Here is a 15,508-nt window from a genome sequence, read left to right as displayed (position 1 = left end):
AGACAGACAGACAGACAGACAGACAGGCAGGCAGGCAGGCAGGCAGGCAGGCAGGCAGGCAGGCAGGCAGGCAGGCAGGCAGACAGACAGACAGACAGACAGACAGACAGACAGACAGACAGACAGACAGACAGACAGACAGACAGACAGACAGACAGACAGACAGACAGACAGACAGACAGACAGACAGACAGACAGACAGACAGACAGACAGACAGACAGACAGACAGAAAATGAAAACTGGCATTTATCTATCTGTATAATGGCATCAAATGGATTCATAAAAAGGAGATTACTCTCTTCACAATAATGCTGCATTTAGATGAGTTCACTAACAGTTTTTAGAACACACCCTAGTGATTTAACCTATAAACATAGATAGTCTGTTACTCCTTCTCTGTATCATCTGTAGGGAATTAAGTGTATTCGGTTCCAAGGCTGCCTGGACAAATCCCCCATTTTTCTCTCTCTCTCTCTCAATTCAATTTAAGGGCTTTATCTTTCTCTCTGTCTCTCATCAAGCAGCACATGTTGTTGGAGTCAATGGACCCTCGTTAGGTTTAATCCAGCAAAGACAAGGCCACACCGGTTTAAGTAGTCTGAGGCGGCTGGATGAGGGGAACAGGGCCAGGCCAAGGGGGTTGCTCGTAGAGGGGCCGAGGGGGCTGCAGCACAGAACAGGACCTTAATTCAATTTGAGAAAGTCTGTTTTGACAGAAGCAAAGAGTTACCAGGGGTGGCAGGAGAGCCCATCACACATGTAAAGGGTCCAGATTAGGAACACCCCATCACTCTCTAAGGGATCCAGATTAGAAACTCACCATCACACATGTAAAGGGTCCAGATTAGGAACACCCCATCACTCTCTAAGGGATCCAGATTAGAAACTCACCATCACACTGTAAGGGACCCAGATTAGGAACACCCCATCAAACTGTAAGGGACCCAGATTAGGAACACCCCATCAAACTGTAAAGCACCCAGATTAGGAACACCCCATCAAACTGTAAAGGACCCAGATTAGGAACACCCCATCAAACTGTAAAGGACCCAGATTAGGAACACCCCATCAAACTGTAAAGCACCCAGATTAGGAACACCCCATCAAACTGTAAAGGACCCAGATTAGGAACACCCCATCAAACTGTAAGGGATTTAGATTAGGAACACACCATCACACAGTAAGAGACCCAGATTAGGAACACCCCATCAAACTGTAAAGGACCCAGATTAGGAACACCCCATCAAACTGTAAGGGATTTAGATTAGGAACACACCATCACACAGTAAGGGACCCAGATTAGGAACACCCCATCAAACTGTAAAGGACCCAGATTAGGAACACCCCATCAAACTGTAAAGGACTCAGATTAGGAACACACCATGAAACTGTAAGAGACCCAGATTAGGAACACCCCATCAAACTGTAAGGGATTTAGATTAGGAACACCCCATCAAACTGTAAGGGACCCAGATTAGGAACACCCCATCAAACTGTACAGGATTTAGATTAGGAACACACCATCAAACTGTAAGGGATTTAGATTAGGAACACACCATCACACAGTAAGAGACCCAGATTAGGAACACCCCATCAAACTGTAAAGGACCCAGATTAGGAACACCCCATCAAACTGTAAGGGATTTAGATTAGGAACACCCCATCAAACTGTAAGGGATTTAGATTAGGAACACACCATCACACAGTAAGAGACCCAGATTAGGAACACCCCATCAAACTGTAAAGGACCCAGATTAGGAACACCCCATCAAACTGTAAGGGATTTAGATTAGGAACACACCATCACACAGTAAGGGACCCAGATTAGGAACACCCCATCAAACTGTAAAGGACCCAGATTAGGAACACCCCATCAAACTGTAAAGGACCCAGATTAGGAACACCCCATGAAACTGTAAGAGACCCAGATTAGGAACACCCCATCAAACTGTAAGGGATTTAGATTAGGAACACCCCATCAAACTGTAAAGGACCCAGATTAGGAACACCCCATCAAACTGTAAGGGATTTAGATTAGGAACACCCCATCAAACTGTAAGGGATTTAGATTAGGAACACCCCATCAAACTGTAAGGGATTTAGATTAGGAACACCCCATCAAACTGTAAGGGATTTAGATTAGGAACACCCCATCAAACTGTAAGGGATTTAGATTAGGAACACCCCATCAAACTGTAAGGGATTTAGATTAGGAACACCCCATCAAACTGTAAGGGATTTAGATTAGGAACACCCCATCAAACTTTAAGGGATTTAGATTAGGAACACCCCATCAAACTGTAAGGGATTTAGATTAGGAACACACCATCAAACTGTAAAGGACCCAGATTAGGAACACCCCATCAAACTGTAAAGGACCCAGATTAGGAACACACCATCACACAGTAAGGGACCCAGATTAGGAACACCCCATCAAACTGTAAGGGATTTAGATTAGGAACACACCATCACACAGTAAGGGACCCAGATTAGGAACACCCCATCACTCTCTAAGGGATCCAGATTAGAAACTCACCATCACACTGTAAGGGACCCAGATTAGGAACACCCCATCAAACTGTAAGGGACCCAGATTAGGAACACCCCATCAAACTGTAAAGCACCCAGATTAGGAACACCCCATCAAACTGTAAAGGACCCAGATTAGGAACACCCCATCAAACTGTAAAGGACCCAGATTAGGAACACCCCATCAAACTGTAAAGCACCCAGATTAGGAACACCCCATCAAACTGTAAAGGACCCAGATTAGGAACACCCCATCAAACTGTAAGGGATTTAGATTAGGAACACACCATCACACAGTAAGAGACCCAGATTAGGAACACCCCATCAAACTGTAAAGGACCCAGATTAGGAACACCCCATCAAACTGTAAGGGATTTAGATTAGGAACACACCATCACACAGTAAGGGACCCAGATTAGGAACACCCCATCAAACTGTAAAGGACCCAGATTAGGAACACCCCATCAAACTGTAAAGGACCCAGATTAGGAACACCCCATGAAACTGTAAGAGACCCAGATTAGGAACACCCCATCAAACTGTAAGGGATTTAGATTAGGAACACCCCATCAAACTGTAAGGGACCCAGATTAGGAACACCCCATCAAACTGTACGGGATTTAGATTAGGAACACACCATCAAACTGTAAGGGATTTAGATTAGGAACACACCATCACACAGTAAGAGACCCAGATTAGGAACACCCCATCAAACTGTAAAGGACCCAGATTAGGAACACCCCATCAAACTGTAAGGGATTTAGATTAGGAACACCCCATCAAACTGTAAGGGATTTAGATTAGGAACACACCATCACACAGTAAGAGACCCAGATTAGGAACACCCCATCAAACTGTAAAGGACCCAGATTAGGAACACCCCATCAAACTGTAAGGGATTTAGATTAGGAACACACCATCACACAGTAAGGGACCCAGATTAGGAACACCCCATCAAACTGTAAAGGACCCAGATTAGGAACAACCCATCAAACTGTAAAGGACCCAGATTAGGAACACCCCATGAAACTGTAAGAGACCCAGATTAGGAACACCCCATCAAACTGTAAGGGATTTAGATTAGGAACACCCCATCAAACTGTAAAGGACCCAGATTAGGAACACCCCATCAAACTGTAAGGGATTTAGATTAGGAACACCCCATCAAACTGTAAGGGATTTAGATTAGGAACACCCCATCAAACTGTAAGGGATTTAGATTAGGAACACCCCATCAAACTGTAAGGGATTTAGATTAGGAACACCCCATCAAACTGTAAGGGATTTAGATTAGGAACACCCCATCAAACTGTAAGGGATTTAGATTAGGAACACCCCATCAAACTGTAAGGGATTTAGATTAGGAACACCCCATCAAACTGTAAGGGATTTAGATTAGGAACACACCATCAAACTGTAAAGGACCCAGATTAGGAACACCCCATCAAACTGTAAAGGACCCAGATTAGGAACACACCATCACACAGTAAGGGACCCAGATTAGGAACACCCCATCAAACTGTAAGGGATTTAGATTAGGAACACACCATCAAACTGTAAAGGACCCAGATTAGGAACACCCCATCAAACTGTAAAGGACCCAGATTAGGAACACACCATCACACAGTAAGGGACCCAGATTAGGAACACCCCATCAAACTGTAAGGGATTTAGATTAGGAACACACCATCACACAGTAAGGGACCCAGATTAGGAACACCCCATCAAACTGTAAAGGACCCAGATTAGGAACACCCCATCAAACTGTAAAGGACCCAGATTAGGAACACACCATCACACAGTAAGGGACCCAGATTAGGAACACCCCATCAAACTGTAAGGGATTTAGATTAGGAACACCCCATCAAACTGTAAGGGACCCAGATTAGGAACACCCCATCAAACTGTACGGGATTTAGATTAGGAACACACCATCACACAGTAACGGGTCCAGATTAGGAACACCCTACCACACAGTAAAGTGTCCAGATTAGGAACACCCTACCACACAGTAAGGTGTCCAGATTAGGAACACCCCATAATGTATGTAAGGGGTCCAGATTAGGAACACCCCATTATACTCTAATGGGTCCAGATTAGGAACACCCCATTATACTCTAATGGGTCCAGATTAGGAACACCCCATTATACTCTAATGGGTCCCAGCTCAGTTAGTGGATTAGTAAAGATTTTTTCAGAACAACCCGCCATCAGTCTTTCAATCAGTCATTCAACAGAACATGATAATGATCAATGAATTGTGATGTTAAACGTTGAATTAAGGGTTTCCAGATATGCAGTAGAAAAGATAGTAATGTCTTGTCTATTGGACAGCATTGTAGTACAGTTGGAGTTTTGCCTTTGGGGTAATTCTAATTGACAAGAAGGGGGCCCTATGTCTGCTGCAATACATGATACATGAGCAAATCCATGATTCATGAGGTATCGTATTTAAGTACCTTAATATATAATAGTATACAGCATTCTGAGAATGTGGACAATTAATCCAATATCAGCTCATAACATTTATTGAAGATACATAATATAATCAAGTTATTTAAACAATTTCAGAATTACAGACAAACAGCCGCCAAAAGGAAACAGCAGTGCAATCCCTTACAGCAAGTTGTTTATTCATGATAAAAAAAATATCAATATCAATGACCCCAGAGACGAAGTTAGTGTGTTTAATTACAGATAAAGGCCTATGGTGAGTCTGAGCGAGTAGTGAGGTTCTCCACAGAGACCCAAGGCAATATGTTTTATATTTGCATACCGCTGGTGGAGAGTGAGTGAGTAATAAGCATATTGAGCATATTAAACAACCCCGTAGGACTGTGTACTGTATTCATCTACCCTCAGGGTTACTGTGTTCCTTGGGGGAGAAGATTACACACAACCCCAACATCACATGGAGGTAAAGCCACAGAGGTCTCAGAGGTATGTTTGTGTAGATACTGGCCTATCGCTTTCAGATGAATCACCATTTGATCTGCTGGTTTCCTGCCATTGATCAAGCCCCACCAGACCGCTCAGCTGAAGGACTGGGAGAAACCTGATCGTAAGAGAGTGACAGAATTAAAGAATGAGAGGAAGGAGAAGAGAAGGGTAAAGTCACTCACCACCCTACCCTCTCATCATTCCCTCTCCATGTGTGCTCATCTTTAAACCTCATCATGTGCAGACAGAGCTAGAATATGCCTGTGTTTCATGATAATCTCTATAAAGCCTTTTCTATATGGGTATCTCCCTTCCTCCTGTCACCTGACCTCCCCTGGCTGAAATGTCTTCCTGTCACCTGACTCCCCTGGCTGAAACTTCCTCCTGTCACCTGACTCCCCTGGCTGAATCTTCCTCCTGTCACCTGACTCCCCTGGCTGAAACTTCCTCCTGTCACCTGACTCCCCTGGCTGAAACTTCCTCCTGTCACCTGACTCCCCTGGCTGAAACTTCCTCCTGTCACCTGACTGCCCTGGCTGAAACTTCCTCCTGTCACCTGACTCCCCTGGCTGAAACTTCCTCCTGTCACCTGACCTCCCCTGGCTGAAACTTCCTCCTGTCACCTGACTCCCCTGGCTGAAACTTCCTCCTGTCACCTGACTCCCCTGGCTGAAACTTCCTCCTGTCACCTGACTCCCCTGGCTGAAACTTCCTCCTGTCACCTGACTCCCCTGGCTGAAACTTCCTCCTGTCACCTGACTCCCCTGGCTGAATCTTCCTCCTGTCACCTGACTCCCCTGGCTGAAACTTCCTCCTGTCACCTGACTCCCCTGGCTGAAACTTCCTCCTGTCACCTGACTCCCCTGGCTGAAACTTCCTCCTGTCACCTGACTCCCCTGGCTGAAACTTCCTCCTTTCACCTGACTCCCCTGGCTGAAACTTCCTCCTGTCACCTGACCTCCCCTGGCTGAAACTTCCTCCTGTCACCTGACTCCCCTGGCTGAAACGTCTTCCTGTCACCTGACTCCCCTGGCTGAAACTTCCTCCTGTCACCTGACTCCCCTGGCTGAAACGTCTTCCTGTCACCTGACTCCCCTGGCTGAAACGTCTTCCTGTCACCTGACTCCCCTGGCTGAAACGTCTTCCTGTCACCTGACTCCCCTGGCTGAAACGTCTTCCTGTCACCTGACTCCCCTGGCTGAAACGTCTTCCTGTCACCTGACTCCCCTGGCTGAAACGTCTTCCTGTCACCTGACTCCCCTGGCTGAAACTTCCTCCTGTCACCTGACTCCCCTGGCTGAAACGTCTTCCTGTCACCTGACTCCCCTGGCTGAAACTTCCTCCTGTCACCTGACTCCCCTGGCTGAAACGTCTTCCTGTCACCTGACTCCCCTGGCTGAAACGTCTTCCTGTCACCTGACTCCCCTGGCTGAAACTTCCTCCTGTCACCTGACTCCCCTGGCTGAAACGTCTTCCTGTCACCTGACTCCCCTGGCTGAAACGTCTTCCTGTCACCTGACTCCCCTGGCTGAAACGTCTTCCTGTCACCTGACTCCCCTGGCTGAAACTTCCTCCTGTCACCTGACTCCCCTGGCTGAAACGTCTTCCTGTCACCTGACTCCCCTGGCTGAAACTTCCTCCTGTCACCTGACTCCCCTGGCTGAAACGTCTTCCTGTCACCTGACTCCCCTGGCTGAAACGTCTTCCTGTCACCTGACTCCCCTGGCTGAAACTTCCTCCTGTCACCTGACTCCCGTGGCTGAAACGTCTTCCTGTCACCTGACTCCCCTGGCTGAAACGTCTTCCTGTCACCTGACTCCCCTGGCTGAAACGTCTTCCTGTCACCTGACTCCCCTGGCTGAAACGTCTTCCTGTCACCTGACTCCCCTGGCTGAAACTTCCTCCTGTCACCTGACTCCCCTGGCTGAAACGTCTTCCTGTCACCTGACTCCCCTGGCTGAAACGTCTTCCTGTCACCTGACTCCCCTGGCTGAAACAGTATTTTTCCCCTCTGATTCCTTTCCTGTCTACAGCATGTTTCTCATCCTCTCTAGCTGGCTGTTGCTACATTTCTCTTTGATTCTGTGTTAAATGGAGGATGTCAGGTCTTCCACTGAAACAGACGGTTGCAAAGTGTCAGTTATATATCCTGGAGACTCTTTTTAGACTTACACCTCAGCACCATAACATGCCCCCCCCCCCTCCACCATACACACCCGGGGTCTGAGTGACAGTCGCTCCAATGCCCTAGCCTGGCGGGAAGGTACAACCTGACCCATCTGGTTCTGATCGCCCCCAAACATGGATAGGCAACATGCTCGCTAGGTCTTGTCCTTGTCAAAAAACCTGCTGCATCGGTGCCTTTTCTGTCCAGATACACTGTGATAGGTCTATTTCTGTGAAATGTGAAGATAATTCTAAACAGTCTTCTCATACATTGTGTAGAGGAGGTAGTGTGACACATATGATCTCTGCCTGGACTAATCATGAGGCAATTTTACTTTTAAAAAATCACTCGTTATTTGTCAATTATTTCAGTCAAGCATTAGAAGCGAACGTCGCACTCATGAAACAACTAGATAATATTTCTAAGATGTTCTAAGTTATTGCTCGAATAGCCACAGACTTCAAATCTATCACCTCCCAAGGTAAACAATCAGATACCATCCCACTAAGCCATATAGTCAAGGTAACAAACTGACAACTATTCTGTTGAGGTTTTCACTTACCACATAGAGTACAGTACAGCCATTGCACTTTCTTATTCAACTGTCTCTGTAAACTTCAGCTTCTCTAAGGAAGGGAAATTATTCCCTGTAATATAACCTAAATAGCCTAGAACGTTTGTATATTGCGGAACAGATTTGCCCTCAAACCATGATTTACTGTTACTAACTCCAAATGTAATCAGATACGACCTCATACTTCTATTCCTGCTTTGGGCAAAAGGTAAAGATCAAGGTCAAGGTCAGGTTCAAAAATGTATGTAATGTTTACTTGGGTTAAAATCCATGTATTTTATATAGAGACACACGATACCCTGACAATCAAGACTGATCATCAACAGGGTATAAAAATATTTTTTTCCTATTCTTTACCTTAGTGTTTTCTATTTTGTACTAAATGTACATTATCAAATCAAAGCCAACTTTATTTGTCACAGGCTGAATACAACAAGTGTCGGTCGACCTTACCGTGAAATGCTTACTTACAAGCCCTTAACCAACAGTGCAGTGCAGGAAGAGTAGTCTACCCCATTATGTAGTCTATTAAAAACCTTTAAAAAATCACTTCCCGAGACACGACTAACACAGTGGAGGAAGAGAGACAGGACTCAGGAAGAAGCTGGATCAGTGCAGTGAACAATAAATACCTGGCTGAAGCTGGAGATTGGGGGTGGGGTTAGCCATTGTTTACAGTGAGTATCCTGCTGGATGGGTGATGTTAAGAGTAGGCCTCCCTTCTTAGGCCCCTATGTCCTCTCTCTGCTGCCAGCTGTCATGGAAACAGAGAAGAAACAACAGAGGAAGTCAAGTGGGTGTCATCAGAGACGGAAGAGAAAGCGAGACATCACACTCTTATTTTCTGATTCATACACAGTCAATGAACTAAGCAGACCAGACCCAGTTGCAATCGCATTGGTGCCTATGGGAGAGCTACCCCCTTAATGCACACCGGAGCTGTGACCATTTCTTCCAATGGTAAATGGCCTGAGTAAGACATCTTCATTCATCCACAATCTTTGGTGACGTGTTACATTAAAATAAAGAGTTTGCCCCGTCTGCCCCTCTTTGTACATTTTTTACATGATATTGGTTATTTAGGATTTTTAATGTTACAAAACACTGTTCAGTAATCACCATAGCAAATGGTATGGGTTTATAGTAACCTATGCTTATCTATAAACCGATGGCATCATCATCATTGGGCTTTGTTGCCAATAAGTCTACATGCAGGCAGGGCCGGTTCCAGGCATAAGGGACATAAGCAGTCGCTTAGGGCCCCCTGCCACTAGGAACTCGGTCGGGGTCTCAATTTACTGTTACCTTTCTAACGGAGTTTGAATAATACAATACACAAGGTACCATTTAGAAATTTGATTGCGCAACAGTTTTTCTCTTATGTTAGTCACTGACAGTCACTCAATTGGCCATGTCAGCTAACAATTCTTTAGATTGGTGATTTAGTCTCGCCAGCTAACTAAACATGTAGTAATCATGGCCGAATACCGAGCACACAGGGCACGTCCCCAGTGGCCCTGACCTCCAAGGGGTCCCCCATTGATTTTATTAGTCACTCTCACTCAGATATCATATTTTGGAATGGCACATTGCATTGAACAACAAAGGAGCTGATTAGCTGTCACTGCCATTCAAAAATGGCTGCTGTGGCTTCTGCTACCTAGTATGAGGATGAAAAGGACAGTTTTCCAGAGCAACTAGCAGTAGTTCAATCTTCTTTGTGTAACAGTTGGGATAATAGGAAAATTAGGAGTACAAAACATTTCTCATGCCTGGATTGAGGTCTGTTTTCCGAGCCATATCTCGTGCCAGCTCCGCAGTGTCTTAATATACAGAGGAATGCTGTCTGACCCTAGTGCAGCTGTAACCAAGAGGCTCGGATCTGCCGGCTAAGACAATACTGCAGCACATTATTCCAGAAGCATTTGATAAATAGTTTTTCACAGTTTTCGTCCATCTGATGCCCTTTTCAGCCGACTACCACATTAGAGTACAGTATGTATATGGAGACAAATAAATAATGCCCTCGTCTTTCCTCTCTCCATACGGGAGATTTTTTTGTGAGAAGTTGACATTTATGAAGTGAATTCCCTTATTTTTGCCTTTCAGTATTTCATTACTCACTATCTCATCTCTGTCTCCTTTTGAGTTGAGGAATAGGCTACAGACAGAAAGCTTTTTGCAGGGATTACAGGTCTTGAAAAACAACTTAATAGACAGAGCAGTAGTGCCTGTGAAGACTGTGAAGACACTGAATCTAGCTGAGACGAGGATGAGCTGTGCTTCACTAAAGCTCTCTGTTCCTAAAATAAACAGCTGCTCTGCTGATACGTGTGTGTGTGTGTGTGTGTGTGTGTGTGTGTGTGTGTGTGTGTGTGTGTGTGTGTGTGTGTGTGTGTGTGTGTGTGTGTGTGTGTGTGTGTGTGTGTGTGTGTGTGTGTGTGTGTGTGTGTGTGTGTGTGTGTGTGTGTGTGTGTGTGTGTGTGTGTGTGTGTGTGTGTGTGTGTGTGTGTGTGTGTGTGTGTGTGTGTGTGTGTGTGTGTGTGTATACGTGTCTAACTATTCTTGTGGGGACCAGAAGATGTGTGTCCCCCACAAGGTTAGCTGTACAAGACTGTGCGTGTGTGTGTGCGTGTGTGTGTGTTTGTGTGTTTGTGCAGGTACATAGTTGTTGAAGGTACAGAGATGTTTGTCTCCCATATTATTTGGCGTTTTCTGAACTGTGATTTAACATCGCCATCGCCGACAGAGAGTTGCCTGAGTTTCAGTTTCCTAAACAACTACTGATTTAGAACCATGGAGTTACCGCAAGGCAGAACATACAACAGGAGCACTGCCTCCGCTATTTCAACACCATTTCAACTTAAACATTTAAACATCATCAAATCAACAACGCAATATATCTAAATTAGTTAGCTAGTTAACATGAGCCTACTTGGCTACATTGCTGTTGTTCTGGGATTGAGTTGCACTTTTCGCACCAAAGTACATTCATCTCTAGGAGACAGAGAGCGGAATGACGGCTGCGTGGTCCCATGGTGTTTATACTCGCGTACTATTGTTTGTACAGTTGAACTCAGTACCTTCAGGCGTGCGGAAATTGCTCCCAAGGATTAACCAGACTTGTGGAGGTCTACAATTTTTTCCTCTTAGGTCTTGGCTGATTTCTGTTGATTTTACCATGATGTCAAGTGAAGAGGCACTGAGTTTGAAAGTAGGCCTTCAAATACATCCACACGTACATCTCCAATTGACTCAAATGATGTCAATTAGCCTATCAGAAGCTTCTAAAGCCATAAGTAATTTTCTGGAATTTTCCAAGCTTTTTAAAGGCACAGTCAAGTTAGTGTATGCAACTTCTGACCCACTGGAATTGTGATAAGTTATAAGTTACATAAACAATTGTTGGAAAAATTACTTGTGTCATGGCAAAACCATAGATTGTTAACAATAAATTTGTGAAGTGGTTGAAAAACGAGTTTTAATGACTCCAACCCAAGTGCATGTGAACTTCCGACTTCAACTGTATTATATTTCAAATGCAGAATGTTATTATTTTAAACATAGCAGTTATAATGTTATTATTTGAAATACCAGTTATAACGTTATTATATTATGTATACCAGCTATAATAGTTATATATTATATTATATATGCCAGTTATAATAATATTATATTATATATACTGGTTATAATGTTATCATATTATATACACCAGTTATAAAGTTATCATATTACTTATACCAGTAATATTGTTATTATATTATATATACCAGGTATAATGTTATTATATTACATATATACCAGTTATAACGCTATTATACTGTATATGCCAGTTAAAATGTTAGTATATTATATATTCCCATTATGAGATTATTAAATTGTACATACTAGTTACAATATTATTATATGTACCAGTTACAATGTTATTATATTATATATACCAGTTACAATATAATTATATTATATATATATATATAACATAACATTCTAACTGGTATACATAATATAATAACATTACAATGATATATATATATATATATATATATATATATATATATATATATATATATATATATATATATATATATATATATATATCATTGTAATGTTATTATATTATGTATACCAGTTAGAATGTTATTATTTTAAACATACTAGTTATAATATTATCATATTACATATATACCAGTCATAACCCTATTATACTGTATATGCCAGTTATTAAAATTACTATATCATATATACCAGTTAAAATATTATTATATTACATATACAAGTTCTAATGTTATCATATTATATATACTGCTTATTATAATATTATTACATTATATATGCCAGTTGTAATATTATCATATTATTTATACCAGTTTAATGTTATTATGTTATATATACCAGTTATAATGTTGTTATTTTAAACATACTAGTTATAATGTTATTATATTCTGTATACCAGTTATAAAATTATTATATTATACATACCAGTTATAATAATATAATATAATATTTTGTATAAAAGTTATAACATTTTATTATATATACAGTATTAAATATTATTATATTATATATACCAGATATAAAATTATAATATTATATATACCAGTTACAATATTATTATAATATATATTCCATTTTTAATATTACCATATTATGTAAACCAGTTATAATGTTATTATTCTATACATACCAGTCATAAAAATGTTATATTATATTTAGCATTTATAATATTATTGTATTATAAATACCAGTTGTAATGTTATTATATTATATCAGTTAAAATAATATAATATTTTGCACACAAGGTATACAATTGTATTATAAACACCAGTATTAAATATTATTATATTATATATACCAGTTATAATATTATTATATATACCAGTAATAATATTATTATAATATATATACCGTTTAAATGTTATCTTATTATGTAAACCAATTAGAGTGTTATTATCCGATACATACTAGTTATAGTGTTTCTATATTATATATACCAGTTGTAATATTATTATATATACCAGCTAAAATGTTAATATTATTTATACCAGATTTAATATTATGTTATATACGTAAGTTATAATATTATTATATTACATATACAAGTTATAATGTTATTATATTATTTATACCAGTTATAATATTATTATATTATATATGTCAATTATAATATTATTATTTTAAATATACTAGTTACAATGTTATCATATTATTTATACAATTTATAGTATTATTTTATTATCTACACCTGTTATAAAATTATCATATTATTTATTCCATTTATAATATTATTATATTATGTACAGCAGTTATAATATGATTATTTTTATATATACACCAGTTATTATGTTGTCGTATTATTTACACCAGTATTAATATTGTTATATTATGTATACCAGTTATAATATTATTATATTATATATACCAGTGATGATATTATTAAACAATATATACGAGTTAAAATATTATTATGTTATATATTCCAGGTATAATGTTATTATATTACATATACCAGTTATAATATTACAATATTGTTTATACCCGTTATAATGTTGTTATATTATATATACCAGTTATAATATTATTATATATACCAGTTATAATATTATTATATTATACAGTTGAAGTTTGAAGTTTACATACACCTTAGCCAACAACATTTAAACTCAAATTTTCACATTTCCTGACATTTAATCATCGTAAAAATTCCCTGTGTTAGGTCAGTTAGGATCATCACTTTATTTTAAGAATATGAAATGTCAGAATCATAGTAGAGAGAATGATTTATTTCAGCTTTAATTTCTTTCATCACATTCCCAGTGGGTCAAAGATTTACATAAAATCAATTAGTATTGGTAGCATTGCATTTAAATTGTTTAACTTGGGTCATACGTTTCGGGTAGCCTTCCACAAGCTTCCCACAATAAGTTTGGTTGAATTTTGGCCCTTCCTCCTGACAGAGCTGGTGTAACTGAGTCAGGTATGTAGGCCTCCTTGCTCGCACAGGCATTTTCAGTTCTGCCCACACATTTTATATAGGATAGAGGTCAGGGCTAGTGATGGCAACTCCAAAACCTTGACTTTGGTGTTCATAAGCCATTTTGCCACAACTTTGTAAGTATGCTTGGGGCCATTGTCCATTTGGAAGACCCCTTTGTGACCAAGCTTTAACTTTAACTTCCCTTGTAATTTTACTTCTCATGATGCCATCTTTTTTGTGAAGTGCACCAGTACCTCCTACAGCAAACCACCCCTGCAAAATGATACTGCCACCCCCATGCTTCACGGTTGGGATGGTGTTCTTCGGCTTGCAAGCTCCCCATTTTTCCTCTAAACATAACGACGGTCATTGTGGCCAAACAGTTCTATTTTTGTTTCATCAGACCAGAGGACATTTCTCCAAAAAGTAAGATCTTTGTTCCCATGTGCAGTTGCAAACTGTAGTCTGGCTATTTTATTGCGGTGTTGGAGCAGTGGCTTCTTCCTTGCTGAGTGGCCTTTCAGGTTATGTCAATATAGGACTCGATTTACTGTGGATATAGATACTTTTGTACCTGTTTCCTCCAGCATCTTCACAAGGTCATTTGTGGTTGTTCTGGGATTGATTTGCACTTTTCGCACCAAAGTACGTTCATCTCTAGGAGCGGTTCCTGAGCAGTATGAAGTTTATACTTGCGTACTATTGTTTGTACAGATGACTATGGTACCTTCAGGTGTTTGGAAATTGCTCCCAACAACGAACCAGACTTGTGGAGGTCTACAGTTGTTTTTCTGAGGTCTTGGCTGATTTCTTTTGATTATCCTATGATGTCAAGCAAAGAGGCATTGAGATTGAGGTAGGCTTTGAAATACATCCACAGGTCCAATTGACTAAAATTATGTAGATTAGCCTATCAGAAGCTTCTATAGCCATAACATAATTAGGGGAATTTTCCAAGCTGTTTAAATGCACAGTCAACATAGTGTATGTAAACTTCTGACCCCCTGGAATTGTGATACAGTGAATGAGTGAAATTATCTGTCTGTAAACAATTTTTTGAAAATGATCATAACCATCACAATTATCTGAACCACAAGCTAGAACGCGTACATTTTCATTTCACTGGTAGAATCGGGAAGTTTCCACTCCTTGTGTATTAGTGTACTCATAGTGAACCACACAGTCATTAGCATTAGCATTCAAAGCGAATACTGATACCGAGGCAGAGTGGGTGTGCCAATAAACTTGAATAATGATGTTGTTTACTTCGAACAACCAATACACAGTAATCTCTGATTTTCCCTAGGCAAGATTTTTTTT

General features: G+C 40.5%; 1 long non-coding RNA gene across 2 annotated transcripts in view; it reads right to left on the bottom strand.

Annotated features, from left to right (window-relative positions):
* Positions 1-5,042: 5,042 nt before the first annotated feature.
* LOC124038632 overlaps positions 5,043-15,508 on the bottom strand; it is an 86,496-nt gene continuing 76,030 nt past the window's right edge. For both annotated transcript variants that reach the window (XR_006839387.1, XR_006839386.1), the window contains exons 2-3: positions 8,844-8,965; positions 5,043-5,585 (exon numbers count right to left, since the gene is read on the bottom strand). This is a non-coding gene — a long non-coding RNA (uncharacterized LOC124038632). The remainder of the gene's footprint in view (positions 5,586-8,843; positions 8,966-15,508) is intronic.

This window comes from Oncorhynchus gorbuscha, linkage group LG06, assembly GCF_021184085.1.
Source record: "Oncorhynchus gorbuscha isolate QuinsamMale2020 ecotype Even-year linkage group LG06, OgorEven_v1.0, whole genome shotgun sequence".
In the NCBI taxonomy this organism is placed as follows: Eukaryota; Metazoa; Chordata; class Actinopteri; order Salmoniformes; family Salmonidae; genus Oncorhynchus; species Oncorhynchus gorbuscha.
This window is presented reverse-complemented; position numbering and strand designations above follow the sequence as displayed.